This window comes from Grammomys surdaster, unplaced genomic scaffold, assembly GCF_004785775.1.
Source record: "Grammomys surdaster isolate TR1022 unplaced genomic scaffold, NIH_TR_1.0 224, whole genome shotgun sequence".
In the NCBI taxonomy this organism is placed as follows: domain Eukaryota; kingdom Metazoa; phylum Chordata; class Mammalia; order Rodentia; family Muridae; genus Grammomys; species Grammomys surdaster.
Window position 1 is genome coordinate 6,214,228 of NW_021604669.1, and position 18,717 is coordinate 6,232,944.

Below are 18,717 nucleotides of genomic sequence, written 5' to 3' on the forward strand. Positions count from 1 at the left end.
TAGCCATTCCTTCTGGAAGATGGTTTCAAATTTAAGTATTAATATAGTTTATTCAGAAGATACTCTAAATTGAAGAGGTATTGTAGTTATATAAACTGGGGAAAAATACAAGTTTATATTTAGATAAATGTCGTCTATGGACTTTTTCAAAGGACCCCTAAAATCTTGAGCTTAAGGAGATCTTCTCTGAAACCTAGTTGAATATTTAGATTAGTATGTGAAGCTGGTATCACTTCGTTTTTACTTGACATGTGAGGGATGTTTGTATGGTTCTCTGGTACTATTTTCAAAATTTGCTTTTAGTTTGATTCATAAACAGAAGCTTCTCTAAAAGAACACATTATTTTGTTCTTAATGATTATGTTAGTCCTCAGACTTTTATATTTGAAAGAAGTGGAAAAGAGTAATGTATTAAACTGCATAAAATGGCTAATTCATTGGAACATGTGAAGTGAATTCTTTTTATTCTAATATAGTTATCTTTTTCAAATAAAATTATAATGAAATTATAATTAAAAATTTGAAAATATTTTTCTTTTGATAACACTATTTCTGATTAAGTGTGTATAAGATATGTAAACTCAGATATTTGATTAATGCTTGCTAGACTTCCTAATCATAAAATGTCTAATAAAACCTGTATGCCAGTCTACTATACAGAATTTTATAGTTTCTTTATAATCACAGAAAAGGAACAGTTTACAGATTATATTGTGGTGCAATATAATAATATTGTGACTGTTGATCAAATGATGTACTGAAGGATTTAATTTATGCCTTATGCATCTCTGTCTCCTTTCAGTAGCTGTGATAGGAGCCATTGATCACATACTCTGAAATAATTGTTTTATAAATGTTTTATCTAGAGGAAAAAATTCTAACTGTAGGTTTGTTTTGTAATTTTTAGTATATATTAAATGTTGCTTTTTAATGTTTGGTTTTAGCCTATTTTGAAGTAGGTAATCCTTTAAAAAAAAAAGATTTGGACTATTTGCTTATGTTCCCCACAAATGTTAGTACTAGGCATATGAGAGGTCCATAGAGACGAAAGCATTGGTAGGGACTGTATTAGATTGTCCCATTGAGTATAACTATTCTGATATAAAATATTAAATGAATCAGTGTAAATCTTTTCTCTAGGACTGTAGCCTACAGCTTTCTTTACTATAGAGCAAATACTGGTGAATTGTTAGAAATAGGTTATCTTCAGCCAGTTTTCAATGTTATTGAAACATGGAGGTTATAAGAAAAATGAGAAACAGTTTTTTTCATGTCAGTGACTGATGGGTGGAAGAGTAAATGCTTAAGCATTCATTTAGACATGAAATCTTCAGACATAATATCATGTTTAAAAAATTAGAATTAACTAATCTTGAAAAAAACCACTTAACACCAGTTATGATATTCTCTGTCCTCCAGCACTGTAGTAGCTTTATGGCTGTAAGAATACTGTGTCTACCCAACTGTGGACTCTTAATTTTGAGTTTAGAAACTGATGTCACTTAAATTATAAAATTAACTCAAGTGAAAAAAATAAAAATATGAGACTAACCTTTATTTTCTTTTTGTATATTATAAATTTTTATCATTAATCTTAAACATATAATATTTCATGTTCTGTATATGTCTTGTTATTAATGAAAAATAACTAGAATGAATCTTTACACCTGGCAAGTTAAAACTTCATGAGAGGCGTGAAATGAAGACCTAGGTATTTGTGCTACTCTCTCTTGTTTTTGTCTTCTAAAATTGTTTTTTACCCTGTACTCTATAGTACATTCTCCAGTCTTAAGGACTACATTCCTATTTTGATAGTTTTTAGTATGGAAGTTAGCTTGAGATTTCGTTTGAAAGTTGGATTCTCCATTCTAGAAATGATAACCACTGTTTTTCAAAGTTCGATCTTACCACTCTCCTGTTATACATCATTACAATGTGGCTTTATTTATTATTGTTGTTTTCACTGCTAATGAATTTTCTTTATCCAGCTGCTGTTTCATTTTTCATCTCTTACTCTCATTTCCTTTCCGTGTAAACTCTGAATTCTAGTCCTGTATAAGTTGTTTTCTGTTCTCTGACTGGAAAAAGGTACTTCTGCCTTTGCACATCAAATCGCCACCATTCACAGTTAGCCAGACTATTTGATCCTTTAGAACTTTGATGATGTCTCCAGAAAAACAGCTCATACATTATTTCATAACTGTGACCTCTTAGGAGCAGAGACCATCCAGTTTACTTTGTTTCTATACTACTAAGTGATTGAATTTAGAATTCCAGAGAGCAGAATTACTTTAATGTATACTCCTGTGAATAAACATCCCATACTGTGGAAAGGAACTAGCAAGTGTCAGACATTATACTAAATATAAAAAATGTCACTTAGGAGTACTTACAAAGAATAATAAAGCTTAGAGATACATTGTTGAGGAAAAATAGATTTGATTAGGTACTAGTTGTTTCTGAGATGTGCTAAATTCAGTCATCTTATCCTAAAATTTGATTTCGAAAGCACTTTCATAATTCTATACCATTTTGGCTGCCTGTGAAATATAGTTTTTCATAAGTGATTAAAGTTAACAGAATCAAAAGAGAATTCAAGTGTCAAGGTATATATCTACACTCATAAAGGTTAAAAAGGGGCCTGAGGCTATCCATCTAAATTCAAGTTTCCCCCTGCCTGTCATTAGCTATGTGATATGGCAAACTATTTGATCATTTTGTGCTTCCTTTTTCTCACTTGTAAAACAAAGATAAGAATATTACTTGTGAAGACTGTGTATGAATTAATTCATGTTAAGCACTTAGAAGAATATGTGACATAAAGAATACTCCATACAAGATATCATTTTCAAGAAGTACCCAATCTAAGGGTTTACTTTCCCCAGTCAGTTTTTCACAATCAGCTGCAGTCTGAAAATATTAAATTGAAAATTTCAGAAATTGTGCATAGGTTTTCATGCCATTCTGTAGCATGATAAAATCTTACACTGTCCCAAGCAGGGTATGACTCATCCTTTTATCCTGACAATATCTCTGTGTTGTATCTGCTACCTGCTACAGTGCAGGCTGTCTAATCACCTATCCAGTATTGCAGTGCGTTTAGCCAGGCACTATCACTTTCTCCATATTGTTATGTAGTCATTGTGTGATTTCCTTTCACATGGTAAGAAAAGTACAGTGCAAGTATGTGAGACTACAAATTTTATTACAGGATATCACTATAATTATCTTACTAGTTTTTATCATTAATCTGTCTCTAATCTGTAAATTAAACATTATCATCAGTATGTATACATAGAGGATAACATAACTTATATAAAATTGAGTATTTTTTTTTTATGCAGGTGTCTGTCCACTCAGTTTTGGGACATATTCTGTGAAAATAAGTTGTATGTGTGAAGGAGATGTTCTACTATTGTTACCCTGTCTTTAAACAGACCCTTGTTTTAGTATATCCGCAGCATAGCTCTTCACTGACACATTTCTCCCCTTTAGTGCACTACAGATAAATCCTGTTAGATGGATTGGCATTGGAGATTTGAAGCTATGTTGCCCTGATTTCTGTATCCTGACCTATATAATTCTTCATTGAACCCACAGAAAAGATGGGGGAAAAGTCGTGTGCCTAGGAATCTGGTGACAAATTGTTTTGTTAATTAAATTTTTTCTTATAATAAATTTAAATTATATTTCCTCTCCCCTAATTCCTCTCAGATCTTACCACCTCCCTACCTACCTAACTTCATGTTCTTTTTCTTATTCTCAAAAGAAAAAAATTAAAACAAACTCAAAGAAAGTAAATAATAAACAATAACAAAATAAAAGTGCCACAAAACAAAAAAAATCCAAACCATGGAGCCATTTTGTGTTGGTCAACTACTGCTGGCCATGAGTCTATCACTGGCATGTGATTGAGATACCCAGTGGTACTCCTTGTGAAAAAACTGATTTTCTCTTTCCCAGCAGGTATCAATTATGTTGTGTCCACTTCTCCTTCTCAGTTCTGGGAGTTTGCACCGACAAGTTCTTAAACAAGTCTGAGTGTATAGCATCTAAGTCCTAAACTTAGTACTTAATAGAGGGTAAGTAAATAGACATTTAGCTTTGTCAAAATTTCCTTTGTTTGTCTTGGCTTGGAGTTGTATTTGTTCCAGAAAAAAATATAAGCACATTTCGTTTTATAAATGAGTAAGCTGGGTTTTGGAACAACAAAACTTTTTTTTAAGTATTTATACCTGCAAGAGAGAGGGGACGATAGATAGGACTTCAATAATTTATCAAGACTGCATTCTGTGATATCCTAATAAATATTCACAGTTTGGATACAAACTAAAAACAGTGTTTAGCATTTTTTGTGGTAGCTGAATGTATTGAAAACAGGCTGGGATGCAAAGGTACCCCAGGTCTTTATGTATTGTGCATGATCTACCAGCAATTCTAGTATATAGAACATATATAGGAGTTTGCACACTGAGAATGAGACTAGAAAGTGCTGGAATTTGAATAGTATAAAAACACAAAAATATCAGCGAGTGATAACTTTATAATGACAGTAACATGCTGTGTAATAGTTTATCACAAAAAATTGTAAAAATTGTAATGCTTATACAAATTGGTCACTACATTATTATTGTCTTGTAGTTTGAATACATTTTTAACGTCAGCTTTTTTTTTCTCAGTGGCCATTTTGAATCTGTTCTGTCAGTCATTAGATCATACTAAGGGAAAAAACACTTGTAGATGAAATTTGACTAAGCCCATTTCCTCTGTAAAATCCAAGACACTGAGTTTGTGTTTAATGTTATCTATCCTTAAATTTTCATGCCATTTCTGTAACGTGCCTGTTTGTAAGGCCAGACCCAGACAGCTTTGTGGTTACTTTTTTTTTTTTTTTTTTTTTTTAGCCCAGTTCTTATTCCTTGATGCTGCTGTTCTTGTTTGTGTTTAATTGGAAAAGATCCATACTGTTGAGAAATTTTGCAGGGCCTCAGAATGTTTGGTTATATAGGAAAGTGCCTTAGGTTTAGAGGACCCAACCTGGGTTTAGACTCTTTAGTAGCAGTTCTATACTTTATCTGCCTTCCTTCAGTGGTAATCCTTGCATCTCAGTGAGAACTGATTCCCTTCTAACTTTCACTTACTCGTCCTTAACAAACCGGAACTATGTGTTTGAAGTTTACTCTTACATACAATAAATCTTAAAGAGTATTTGAAGATGGTTACTGTGTCCTACTTGAGTCTTTTTTTTTTTTTCAAACTAAGTTGGAGATATCCCGAATTTTCAAGCCATATGGACATGATATGACATAGTTTACAGACTTTCTCCCATCCACATTTCTGAACACATAACAAAGTCTTTTTGTTACTGAACCTCTTAAAATATAGAGGCCAAAACTGAACTGACTACTTCAGATGTGGTATGACTTCTCACAGAATACAATGAAGCTATTATCTAGCTCTTGTACTTGTATGAATGCAGCTTGAAATTTGCATTACATTTTTGGCAGCAGTATTACCCTTTGATCATATTGAGCTTATGGTCAACTATAGCGTTGCCTCTTTGTCATGTGAGCTACTTAATCTAATGTTTCTCTATTTTACTTGCCAGTTAATCCATTGAAAGTGTAGGATATTTTATAGATCATTATTATAAATGTCTACCCATATTTATCTTTATCAAGCTCCCTCATATTTGACTGTAAAGACATCAACTGTCTTTGTAAGAATCAGCACATCGTCTATGGTGCTTTTCACACGCTGGCTTGCTTTTGTAATCAGAAGAGAAAAAATACTTTCCATTATGTCAGCCTTTGGTAGTTACAATATATTACCATAGTCTGTTTGATTGTAGTCTCAGTCTCCACTCATCACTGATCGATCACTCATCCAGTATAAATTTAATTCAGCCATAAAATGATGTAGGCACTGGAAAATCTGGTGTACTGGTAGATAACCTTATTGTGGTGTCTATGGTCACATTCAAGCACATGTTTTCTAGCTTGTGGTTCTGCCAGTGGCCCTTGCCTACTCTGTCATGGAACCTAAGGTTTGGGTATTGAATGTTGAAGTAGAGCGAGAAAGCCAGCCCTTACCAGAGAAAAGTTATGTGAGAAATTAATATTTGTGTTCAAAGTTACTATGATTGTGGAGTCATTTATTGCTGTAGTATGATAGAGCCTGAATAGTGTGGTAGTGGTATCATTTAAGATGCAAGAGGACCACCATAAGTAAGACTTAGGTTCCAAAAACATGCCTTCAGTTTTCATGGTTTGTTGGGAATTAAGGAAAAGGAATGCGTATTATGAAAAGGTCTTTGAAATAGAGGACTTTTTCTTGACTTGCTTCAGGTATGAATAACTGAATATGTTTTGAAGCCTGGGTCTATAGACAACAACTCACTGTCAGACCCTCTTAAAGCCTGAAAATCATTAAATATGTTTCCATGCCCTCATTCCAAACAACTTTTAAAAGCAAGTAAAAGCTTTTTAATCTTTTAAATTTTATTTTTTTGCAATATGTGTTTTGCCTACCTGTATGTATATATATATATATGCATCCCATGCATGCAGTAGTACCTGTAGAGGCCAGAGATGGCATGGAGTACCCTGGGATTAGAGTTACAGACAGTTGTGAAGTGCATTTTTGGTGCTAGGAATCAAACCCTGGTCCTCTGGGAGAGCAACAAGTACTCTTAACTGCTGAGCCATCTCTCTAGCCCATCAGAACAAGTTTTTAACAGGATATACTAATCCAAGTGGTTATTAAAAGCCTCCATCATAAACCTGATTGTCAGAATTCACTAAATAAAGCAGGAATCTGTCCAGTTGAACTATTTGTGTAATATGTCCACAAAATATGAAATCCTAATCTATGCATTATACTCTTGATATTCAAATTTTACATTGTGTTTGTTCATACCTTATTTTGCATTTGATCTTTCAAAGACAAACTAGGTTGGAATTCTGTAAAGAATATGTTTCCTTACCCTAAGAAGTAGGTAAGAAATAGTTGGCTAGAGTTCAGAAGAGGTTTTTTGTTTGGGTTTTGTGTGTGTGTGTGTAGCGGGGGTGATTTTTGTTTGTTTCTTTTGGTGGGGTGGGTGAGACAAAGTCTCAAGGTCTCACTATGTAGCCTTGGCTGGCCTGGAACTTGATTATGTAGAAGAGGCTGATCTTGAACTAATTAGAGATTTACCGGTTTCTGCCCCCTGAGAACTGGTATTCTGAGATTAAAGATGTGTCCCACTACTACAATGCCTGATTTTTTTTTTTTAGGAAAGTTTTTAAAATGTTTTTGAAACAATTACATGAAATTTTATGCTACTGTACATTGTCCTGGCCTCTAACATTCACCACATTATCAAAAGGAATCATAACCCTCTAGGAGGCTCCCATCCCTGTCAGAGTGAGCCTAAAACCACACAAGGACATGGAGAGCTTGTGTGTTTAAGGACAGGGCAGTCAGGAATAGAAAGAAACTAGGAAGCCTAAGACCAGGGGAAATAAAATTCCAAGAAGAACTAGTTTCTTGTTAGGCAGGTTGTTATATTTTATTTTAACCTATAAATTTGTAGCACTTCTTTCTTATTTCTTGGAAATGATCAAATCTGCACATGTCATTAGTGTCTTAAAATTATTTTTTTTTGATCTTCATGGCTTGTGAATGAGATGTCCCTTATATAATCAAGCAGATATTTGGTCTACAGTTGGTAATGATATTAAAGAGGTTATATCTGGCCTTGGGGAAGGAATTGTGCCACCAGGGACAGACTTTAAGGTTTAAAAGCCTCCTGCTGTCCCCAGTTCATTCTCACTGTTCCTTCTGCCAGGTCTGGTGCTTGCTGCCATGTTTGCCTTCTGTGATGGTAATGGACTCTTAACCCTCTGGAACTTTAAGCCCAAAATAAGTCCTATCATCTGAAAGATGCTTTGGTTGTGGTGTTTTTTGATAGTAATAGAAAACTAATACAATCTATAACTGTGATCTAAAAAAAATTCCATTTTTATAGTCTTCTTTCTATCTTGGGCTTTAGTTTTGTTTGTTTTTTTTCTTAATTTTTCTACTTTATTCCTTCATATTTAGCTCTCCACATTTAAAGACTATTCTTTGTGTTTAAAAAGACTGACTCAAGAGTGAGAAACAGCTCTGTAAATCATTTGCTAATAAACAGGTCCAAAGAAACTGACCTGGCCTTTATTTTTCTTTTTGCTATGATAAGTAATTTGATTTTCTTAGTACTCGTTCTTGGCAGGTTTGGGTTGTTTCGGTTTGTTTTGGCTTATCTTTCTTCTTGTACTATTGTTTGTTGATTTTGTTTTAAGATAGAGTCTCATTCCGTACCCCAAGATGTTTTGGAACTCATTCTATACCCTAGGCTGACCTGAAATTCACAGCAGTCTATTCACTTAGCTTCCTGAATGCTGAGATTACCTACATGAGCCACTACATACATCTTCAGGTCTGTTTTCTTTAAATAAGTTTATCAGCATTTAAACATTATGAAATAAGCTGCATGAATTGAAAAGTGTAACATTTGATACGCTTTGACATGTTTATACCCATGAAACCACCATTAGAATCAAGATGCTGAACATATCCCATCCCCACGTTTTCTAGGTCTCGTTTAAATCCTTCCCTATTTCCTAGGCAACCATTTTTTGTTTCCTTTCACTTTGCATTTATTTGTATGTCTTAGCATAAGGTACACACACTTCTCTTGCACTAGCTTCTTTATGCACCGTGACTATTTTGAGATTTACCCGTGCTATACTTCTTCATATATCAGTGGTTGCTCCTTTATTGCTTAGTGTTCTGTTGTAGATATAGTAATAGTTTGTGTGTTCAGTCACCTGCTGAGACTTGTGGGTTTTCTAATTGTTGACATTCAAAAGTAGGTTCATGTGAGCATCCATGAATGTGTTTTTATGATCATTTGCTTTTGTGTAAATGGCTAACTCATTTGATAAATATAAGTTTAACTCAGGAATATTTAGTGTCTTTTCATTTTTATTTTCTATATCTTTTATGATGCATCTGTTTCAATCATTTGTGTTTTTTAAATTGTATTCGCTTAAGTTTTAAAGATTCTTCATATGTTCTAATTAATCGTTAATTAGATTTTAGACTTACAGATATTTTTGTTAGTCTGCCCTTTATTTCTTCATATTCAGGCTCTCCACCTCCTTCTGTGTGTACATAATAACTTTGTACACACACACACACATACACAGAAACATATACGTTGGTCACAGAAGTGGGCCTAAGATCACCTAGAGCTAGAGTTACAGGTGATTGCAAGCTGTCCAACTTGCTGGGAACTGAACTCCAGTGATCTAGAAGAGCAGCTCTTGCTCTTAACCACAGAGCCATATCTCTAGTCTCTTATTTCTTGGCAGACACTGTCTCTTGACGAATTCATAAATCTAGGTATCAATTTATGATTAGGTGTATTATGCTTTTAGTGTTATAGCTACGTTTTTTTGCCCTAGTACAAGATAACAAGTTTTAGGCTTGAATGTCGGCCAGTGATGCATTTTTGGGGTAAATTTTGTATAGTAAAAAAAGTAGCATAAAAGTATTGTTATAGTACCACTTGTCATTTGTTGGAAATCATTCTTGTTTACATTGAATTGCGTTTATATATTTGTCAACAATCTGTTGTCTTTACTATGAATAGTGTATATTTAGTTCTGTTTTCAAATTCTATTCTGTCCCATTGAAATGTTTGTTGGTTTTGATTCTTATACTGCATGTTGTGCAGTATTAGTGTTAAATGTAAATATAACGAGTGTTGGCATCATACAATGTTAATTCTTTAGTACTTTTTCCAAACTCTTCATGTTGGTCTGGATTCTTTACATTTGATAAATTTTAGAATGAGTTGTCAGGTTTTTGTTTTGTTTTTGTTTTGCTTATTGAGGAGTTAGGCATGGAGACTTAGGCTTATACTTCCACTACTGAGGAGGCTTAAAGTACAGTAGTTGGAGGCTAGCCTGAGCAACATAGCAAATTCTAGACAAGATTGAAGTGAAACTCTGTTTCAGTGGGAGAATAAAAAAGTCTATTGAGATTTTGAGTAGGATTCTTCCAGCTCTTAGACGAGTTTGAAAGGATTCAACATCTTAAACATAATGAGCCTTCTGACTCATGAACTTGGTGTAGCCTCTATTCTTGACTCCCTTAATTTTTCTTAGCTCTTTTCCGTATTCTCTTTTCATCCTATATGAGGATTATACTCGTTGTTTTTAACATGTATTCTTTTTTAAAAAGACTTCTTTTTAAAAAGATCCAGATATTATTTAACCTGTCTTTTCCTTGCTTATTGGGACTGTCTGACAGAAATGACAAGTTTATTGTTTTAAGAATCGAGGCTTGTTTGATTCATCTTTCCTGTTATTTTTTCATTGTAAGATTATGATAATATTTAAATAGTCTATAAATTTACAACATAGGTAATTTGGAACCTAAAGCCTAAATACTTGGCTGAATTGATATACTATTATTTCTTGAAAGGGAAATACTGAAAATGTTGGGAAAAAAAAAGCATCTAAGTTCATATTTTAAGTATCACCTTTATTCCATTTTTTTCCTTCAATTAAGTCACGTAACTATTTTTGAGTGCCAGTTTCTTGTCTGTAAAGTAAAATAGTACACATTTTATGTATTCACAGTAAAGCAGATTGTAATGTGACTTTATAAGGAGCCTAGAATAGTTATATGAATCCAGTTCCTATTTTATTTGTTGTTTCACTCAACAAATGCTTTATACTATGTGCCTATTACATTCCCAGATTATTAGATTATAGGAGTCAAAAACATCAGGCAAGCATCCTGTTTTCATAGAGCTTTTTATCCTATGACAAAGTCATACAGAAAACATGGGATGAAGTAGACAACATCATTTTAGAATCGAAGAGAGAGCTGTGGGAAAGAATGATCAGGGTGGGAGCCCACTTGAGTGTGTGTCATTAGGACAGAGAGTAGGTAGGATGTGTGTAGAAACCTCAATATTTGAAGGAGTTCTGCATGGTAACTGGTGTATAGTGCTCACTTCTAGCGTAGGGAAAAGAAGCAAACTGAAAGAATTGAAAAAAGCCTAAAGATACTGATAAAGTTTCTTAGTCAGAGGCATCACTTGAGCTACAATGAAAGGACAGGATTGCATTCTTAATGCTGAGGAAATGGAAATGTCATGATCAATTGATGTTGCTGTGTATTGCCAGGGACTTTTGGAAATGGAAACCTAGCAGTTAGACATCAGCAAGCTCATAGAATTCCATAGGGTGAATTGCTAGTAGTCTAGGGAGCATTAGACTAGTGGTTCTGTGGGTCATGACACCTTTGGAGTTGAACAACTCTTTCACAGGGGTCACACATCAGATATTCTGAATATCAGATATTTATTTACATTGTGATTCGTACTAGTAGCAAAATTACAGTTAATGAAGTAGCAATGAAGATAATTTTATGGTTGGGACTCACCACAGCTGAGGAACTGCATTAAAAGGTCACAGCATTAGGAATATTGAGAACCACTACATTATAGCAAAAGACTAATTTTCCCTGATCCAGAAAGCCCAGCAAGACTCTAGGAAGCTCAAGGCTTGACTATCTAAAGAAAAGACATATTGTATTTCTTAATTTACTATGGCTTGTTGCATACTTGTGTTTTCTGAAACAGGTTTGTAGCTTTTCTTTTGAAGTTCTTATGCCAGTCAACTAGCTGAATAACTAAGAGTATAGTTTTGGTTTCATATAGGAGCATAGTTACTAACCATGTAAAGGCAAGTTTTCAGCAAAGATGTGTAAGCACCCATTATTAGTAATGATTTCATTATAGAATCTTGAAATCACTGAGAAGAATGGCCCTTAAAAGTTAGTCTTTCTCTTATAGAAGACTAAAATCCAAAGAAAATAAATGGTATATATTACGTAAATATTGACAAAAACATGGACTTGGTTTTGAGTATCTTAGCTATCAGGTGAAGAGATTCTTGAAGAAAATACAAAGCCGGGCACATCTATTTTTCTGTGTCTGCTGCATTTTTCAGTGTTGGTCATCTATTCTCACCTATACTGTTTAAACTTATTTTTGGACTAAAATCACTAGGTTAAGTCAGTTGGTTAATTAATGTCAAAACAAACAAGTAAATGACTGCAATCTACATTAAGTAATGTGACAAAGACAAGCTTAGATTGTTGTAGTTGCATGTGGTAAGCATTTCTGTTCAGTAGCTATAAGTTTATGGTCTGTTCCCAGACAGACTTGGATGGACTTAGACCTTCTCTCTTCAGTGATACAGTACATTGCCTTGGCTATTTGAACTTAACTCTACTGTCTAGCCTCCCTGCCATACCCCATGGCTAAACACTGTAGTTTGAAGCCTATGTATCAAGCCTGGTGGGCTAATCTGTATCTAAACAATAATACTTGTTTGTACAGCTGCTGTAATGGCACCATTTATTATTTTAAATAAAAATCCAGTTAGAAGATAGCAATGTAGTTAGTTCATAGCATTCATAAGGCCAACACACACACACACACTGACACTCAGCAAGGGTGGGGTGAAGTGGGGAAGAATTGGCTCTACCACTAAATTATATCCTGTGTCTTCTTTATTCTTTTAAAGAGGGTCTCACTAAGTTGCCCAGCCTGGCCTTGAACTTGTAATCCTGCCTCATCCTCCCAAGTAGCTAAGATTACAGGCCCATGCTGTCAGACCAAGCTAATTCTTAGTTTTTTAAATAATTTCAAAAGGTAACATAGGAACAGTGATCTGTTTGCTTGTTAGTGTGTGTATTTTAACTTTATGGCATGCTAGATCCTGAAAAAACTTGCACATGAAGTTCATTGTTGGTTTTTAGTCAGAATCTTAAAGACAGCAGAAATCATTCAGAAAAGAACAGATAAAGGAGTGCTGCTGTAATTAGGGAGGGGACCATAGCCTCCTTCTAAGCTTGTATCTTTCAAGAGCTTAGAATTTTCTATAAAACCTAAACATTAGCTCTAGACCAGGTGTATTTTATTTTAGCTCTTAAGTCTGTTTTGTAAAGTTTGAATCAAAAGGAAAGATACTTTCTGTCTTCTGCACAAAGAATGTTCACATTTGTATTTTTTTTAGAACCCGTTTCCACACCCCAGAGTCTGCCTTTGTTTAAAGAATTCCTTTTATCTACAAAAGACTGTCTGAATTTATATATCCATAAGACCAAAATCAGTAAATATGGCATACATTGTTGAAAATATTAGTTGATTCCTGACAACTATATTACATTTATACGTAAAATATTAGATAATAGCCATTTTTGACAGTCTAATGTGGCAGATGATCTGACATTATCCTTCTCTGGGGTCATGTGAGGATAAAGCTATTATTCATCTTTGTCTTTTCCCTAGGTCTTAGGAAAAAGAGAGCAAGAATTTTAGAATTTTAACTAAGAAAATTAGATGCAAGTTAGTAGTCTAAAACATTGTGAACTGAAATTATGTATGTGACTGTTACCCCATTATTTCATTATTTCATGCGGATAAGGAGTGGAACTGTGGGTGTACTTTCTACAAAGGGTAGATAAGGTAGACAAAAGGAGGACTTGATGTTTCAGGCACTTCCTTCCGTACTACACTTGAATCTGCCAGGTTGTTGAACATCCTGCAATAATTAATCACCCTTCTCAGTTAGCAGTGTAGATAGCATAGCAGTGCTACAAGAGCAGACTCTGGAACCAGGCACTGTGTGCAGGTTCTCGACAACTTGTTTTTATTTACAAAAAGAGGATGATACAATTCCTACGTCAGTGTTGTCATGGGGATTGAGCAAGTTAATGTATACAGACCAGTAAGTATACAAAAAAGTAAGGATTATTAATCTTTTTTTTTTATGGATACATCTGTGATATTTTCAAGTTACTGGTTATCGTGAAGTTTTCGTAAACAATTTGACATTTGAACTAGATCTTGCAAGACTTCAAAAAGTGAAATATGAACGATTCAAAATTGTAAGAGACACATGAATAAAATAAAGAATGATTTTCATTTCCATTTATTTCATTCTAGCCATTTACCTGTCATTGAGCTTTACATTATCTTAGTCATTTCTGATAATGGCCCAGTAAGATAGGTACTTTAAGGGAGTTTACGAATGAGAAAGGAGTCACAGAAAAATCCTCATTTTCCCAGAGTCCCAGAGTTAAATGTTCGGCCTCGTTCTGTCAAATTGTAAAGCTTGGGTGGGTTTTTAATTACTATCCTTAGAGTACTGCCTTCTGAAGAACAGACTTTCAAAAGATCTCCCTGAGAGTCTGTGGTTGTGACTTTGGTAGTCATCTTAGGAAGCCAAGAGAGACATAGGACACAGGTCTGTCTTTCCTGAGAACATTGTTCTGCAATTCTGGCAGCATAAGAGTGTTTGTTTCTGAACTGGAGTAAGTATGCTTTGGTTATTGAAGTGTGTACTATTTTTCTTGCTAGAAATGACACAGACTTCCCATTGATATCCTGATTGACACCATAGACTTCCCAGTTACCCCATGTTTTGCCAGAAATGATTCTCTGTGAGTGCCCTTTGCAGCTCCTTACATCAAAGAGCTATCTATAGTTGTGGTCCTCGTCTTCAAGCATCATGCTTTCATTTGGTGAGGTTTGTTTAAAATGTACTTAGGATAGTCTTCTTGTGCTGCTATGTATTCCTTCCATCCTGTAGCTACTTGTCACATCTTTTTGTGAAACTGATAGTGAATTGGTGATCACTTAGCTTTTTTTCCTCATTCAAAGACCATCCTGGCCTTAACAGATTAAAAAAAAAATTAGCCCCTTTTTCTATCCTCTTTTAGTAGTACAGTGGCAGTGCCTTACAGCCCTTTCTTTAATGTCATTATTTCTCAAAGTTCTGAAGTTGAGAAGTTGTGAGTCAAAGGACCAGAATCTGGTAAAACTTCGTAGTGAATCCTCTGATGGCAGAGCCAAGAACAGATGTGCAAAGAGGTAGCAGGCAGCATATGGTGGGAGATGGGATGAATTGATACTGTATCAAGGATCCTTTTCCACATAATTCACCCACTTCCTATGTCTTGACATTACTCCATTCATTAAGGAAAGACCCTGTTGTTATCCGTCACCTCTTAAAGGCCTTACTTCTCACCATTATTGCCTTGAGGGGTTTTCAAACACATAAACATTGGGAAGTATATAGAAACCATAAGCATTTTTTATAATAATGGTGTTGAAAATATCTTCATTATAGATTGTCACATGTTAGTTCTATTAAGGTATCTAAATTATTTTCAACATTGTACAAGAGAAGTTGTGGCAAATGTGGTATAGTATATATCTATGTGAGCATTTTGACAAATTGACTTTAGGAAAAACTCCAGTTAATTGTACAGCAGTACTATTCCACCGAACATTTTTGTTTGGACATGCACGCCTGTACATTTTTCTATTTTTGTAAAGTATTAGTAAACCAAAAAGCAACGTGCTGCTACTTCTGACATTAAGAAGGGTAATGCACTGTTAGTCAGAGAAGCCCAAGGCCTCCAGACAATACACACAGTCACCACTGGTATTGGTTACCTGCCAGAAATACTGAAGATACCACATGCGTTGGTCATAGGACTTAGAGAAATCAGTTTAGAATTTGGCTGGAAACTTTTTGCTGGCTAGCCTTCATAGTGCTCCAAGGTACTACACAGGCTGATGGAGAAAGCTTATCATACTCAGCTATGAATCCTGTGTACACCCATACCAACCAACCACAAAAAATGAGCCTACTTGTATAATAGTGGCAAATCTGTTATGGGAGTAATCAGTTGCTTTCTGATTGGATCTGGTTGATGCCTATTCTATAGGAGGCAATTCACATACAGTCTTGTAAACTTGGTCAAAAGACTACGGTTGGAAGGTCCTACTGGGGCAGCTATTGCTGTTGTGCTAAATAGACAGGAGATGCAGCAAAATGTCTTCTAAATAACTGCTCATTTCCATAAAATACTGCTGCTATAATAAGCTTTGGTCAGATAAACTTACCATTTTATAAAGCTAGCACTGCTACAAAATGCCTTCATAACTCTAAAGAAAAGATTATCTGGCAAATTTTCCCTAATTGATTAAAAAAAACTGAACTGAGGACAGAGGGACAAGTTGTTTAAAGAGAGTTGTAAAAATGGTCCCTTGCTCCTTGGTGTACTTAGGTACATTAGTACACCAATGTCACAGGACATTATCAGTGGTTAGAATCTTTTACTTTATAGGATGTATTAGGAGGTTTGTAACCTTTTAGATTTTTATTTGCTTGTTGAGTGTTTATTCTTATGTGGTATAAATGCTTGTATATGACTGTATATTCATTTCTTGGAAATCACTGACTTTTTGTAAACTTAATTGCCTTAATAGACTTTAAGTTTTTAAGTTAACTTATATGTCTCAGATTAAAGTTAATCTATAAAGTACAAATTTACTATTCTTACTTAATCTTTCTTTTCTCTTTCAGCAAACTAATAGAAGAAACAAAAGCAAAATGTTTCGGTGTTGTTTTGTAAGCAAAGCCAAGGCGGGTATTGTTCTTCTTACGCACTTAGTTCATTTCCATGGCCCACATTCCTAACCTAGTTCAGCTAAGGATAGGGAGGAAAATGTTAGACTTTCTCAGCATAGATCTACTGCCAGCAAAACTGATTTGTTATCATCTAAATTAGGGCATTTTGTTAATGAGAGACGTCACGTCTAATAATACTATCACTTAGGACTGTCTGGGAAAACTGAGATGTATGGTCACTTTACTTTTTTAGATTGCTATTATTAATTTTGGAATTCTGGTTTTGTGGAGAAGAAAAAAAGGAAAAAAAATATACATATACACACACATATACATATACATATATGTGTGTGTGTGTGTGTGTGTGTGTGTGTGTGTGTGTGTGAGAAAATGTATCCTCATGTGGAATAACATAGATAAGTTTGTATTGAATCTTTTCTGATTAGATAATTCAAAAGCAATCACTGTCTTCCCTTATTAATTAGTATTGTTTACTTTATTGTTTGTCTTTTTCTCCCCTAAGATGTCACAGTTGTCATTCAGCTCTGCAGTTGTGAAAGTTGGTAGCAGCAACAGTGACTGACCATTTGCTCTGTTCCTTTGTAGCTTGCTGTCAGAAAGTCTGTGTCTGTAAACATCCCCGACTGGAAGCTGTAAGCCACAGCCAAGCTTTCAGTCAGATGTTTGCTGCTACTGGCTCTTCGCATGCATCTTTTGGACAATCTGGCCTAAGTACTGGAGCTGAGGATGCTGAGAAATGCCTAGGATGCATCAGAAATCTTGAGGACTGTTCATTTACTGCTTGCTTCTGTTGGTAGCTTCTAATGTAGGGGGCTGACTGAGCATGCCTCTTCTGGGCCTTAGAGAATCTGTATAAAACAAGATGTAATTACTATTTTTGCCCTGTCAGTAAAAGTTTATCCTTTATACCTTTCTCATATAGGCTAGAGTTTAATTTCCTAGCAGTCCTGAAAAGTAACTTTCACCCCTATAAATTCTGTAGGTTATTCATTTCTAACACCCAGCAGTTTACAACCTAGGAATTTCAGCTTTCCCTGGACTTAAGGGATTTATATGTAAACATTTGCTTCCTCCTCCTGTGGTGTTACTAATCTTAATCAGAATATTCTTCTCAAAGTCTCAAAGATTCCAAACCATTAAATCTCTTTGCAACATTTGCTAATAGTTCTGTATGTCTTTGTGGATTAAGTAAAGCTTCCCAATTGTTTTAAGTTATTGTTTGGCTCCCAGATGCCTTGGAAGTAGCTGTATTATGTTTTTCATTTTTGTTTCTCACCACAATACTAAATAATCTAGGCTTTCTATTATAGATGATAATTATTGTGAACTAGTATAATTTCATAACTTTTGGGGGGGTTGATTGGTTGGGTTTGTTTTTGTTTTAGGTTTTAAAATGTTTTCTCACTTATATTTTTCTTTGGATTACTAGTAGTTTTCAATATTATTGAAAATTACTTCTTAAGACGCTTGTTTGTTTGTTTGTTTGTTTGAGAAACAGTCTCACAGAGCTATTTAGCTCTGGTTGGCCTGTAACTCCTAGAGTTCCACCAGCTTTCTGCCTACTTAATCCTGACATTAAAGGTACGCACCACTATACCCAGCAGACATTATTATCATTTTAATTATTATTAAGCTGAGTTAGGCCCCATTTAGACTTAAAACAGAAGATACACTTCCTGCCCATCTGATTTCTTACATGCTTCTTCTGGATTAGATTGTAGCCTTTCAGGAGACATGGATAGCATGTCTTTATAATTCTGCATTTTTATACTATATATATCAGTATGTATATATTGATATACAGTACTCTAATGATGATTTTATTCTAATAGTATATTTTCATTTACTTGTTTAGTGGTGCTGGAGTTTGAACCTAGTGTTCTTGAACAAGCTAAGCAAGGGACCTACTGCTGAACTGCTACAACTTTATTAGAAAGGCAGTGTGCAAGACTAATTTGGAGAAGGACTTACTTGTTTTAGACTTATGTGGCCTTTCCTCTTATACTTAAAGGTTAACTTAATGGTTAGCATGCAATTTTGGACAGAGACATTGCTAGGAGCCCACAGAGTTCTCTGTGCCAGGGCAGAGTGTAATGTGTCCTCGGGTAATAGAATTATTTTGTTTGGCCAGGTGGCATTGGTTATTTTCCATAAAACCTTGATGCGT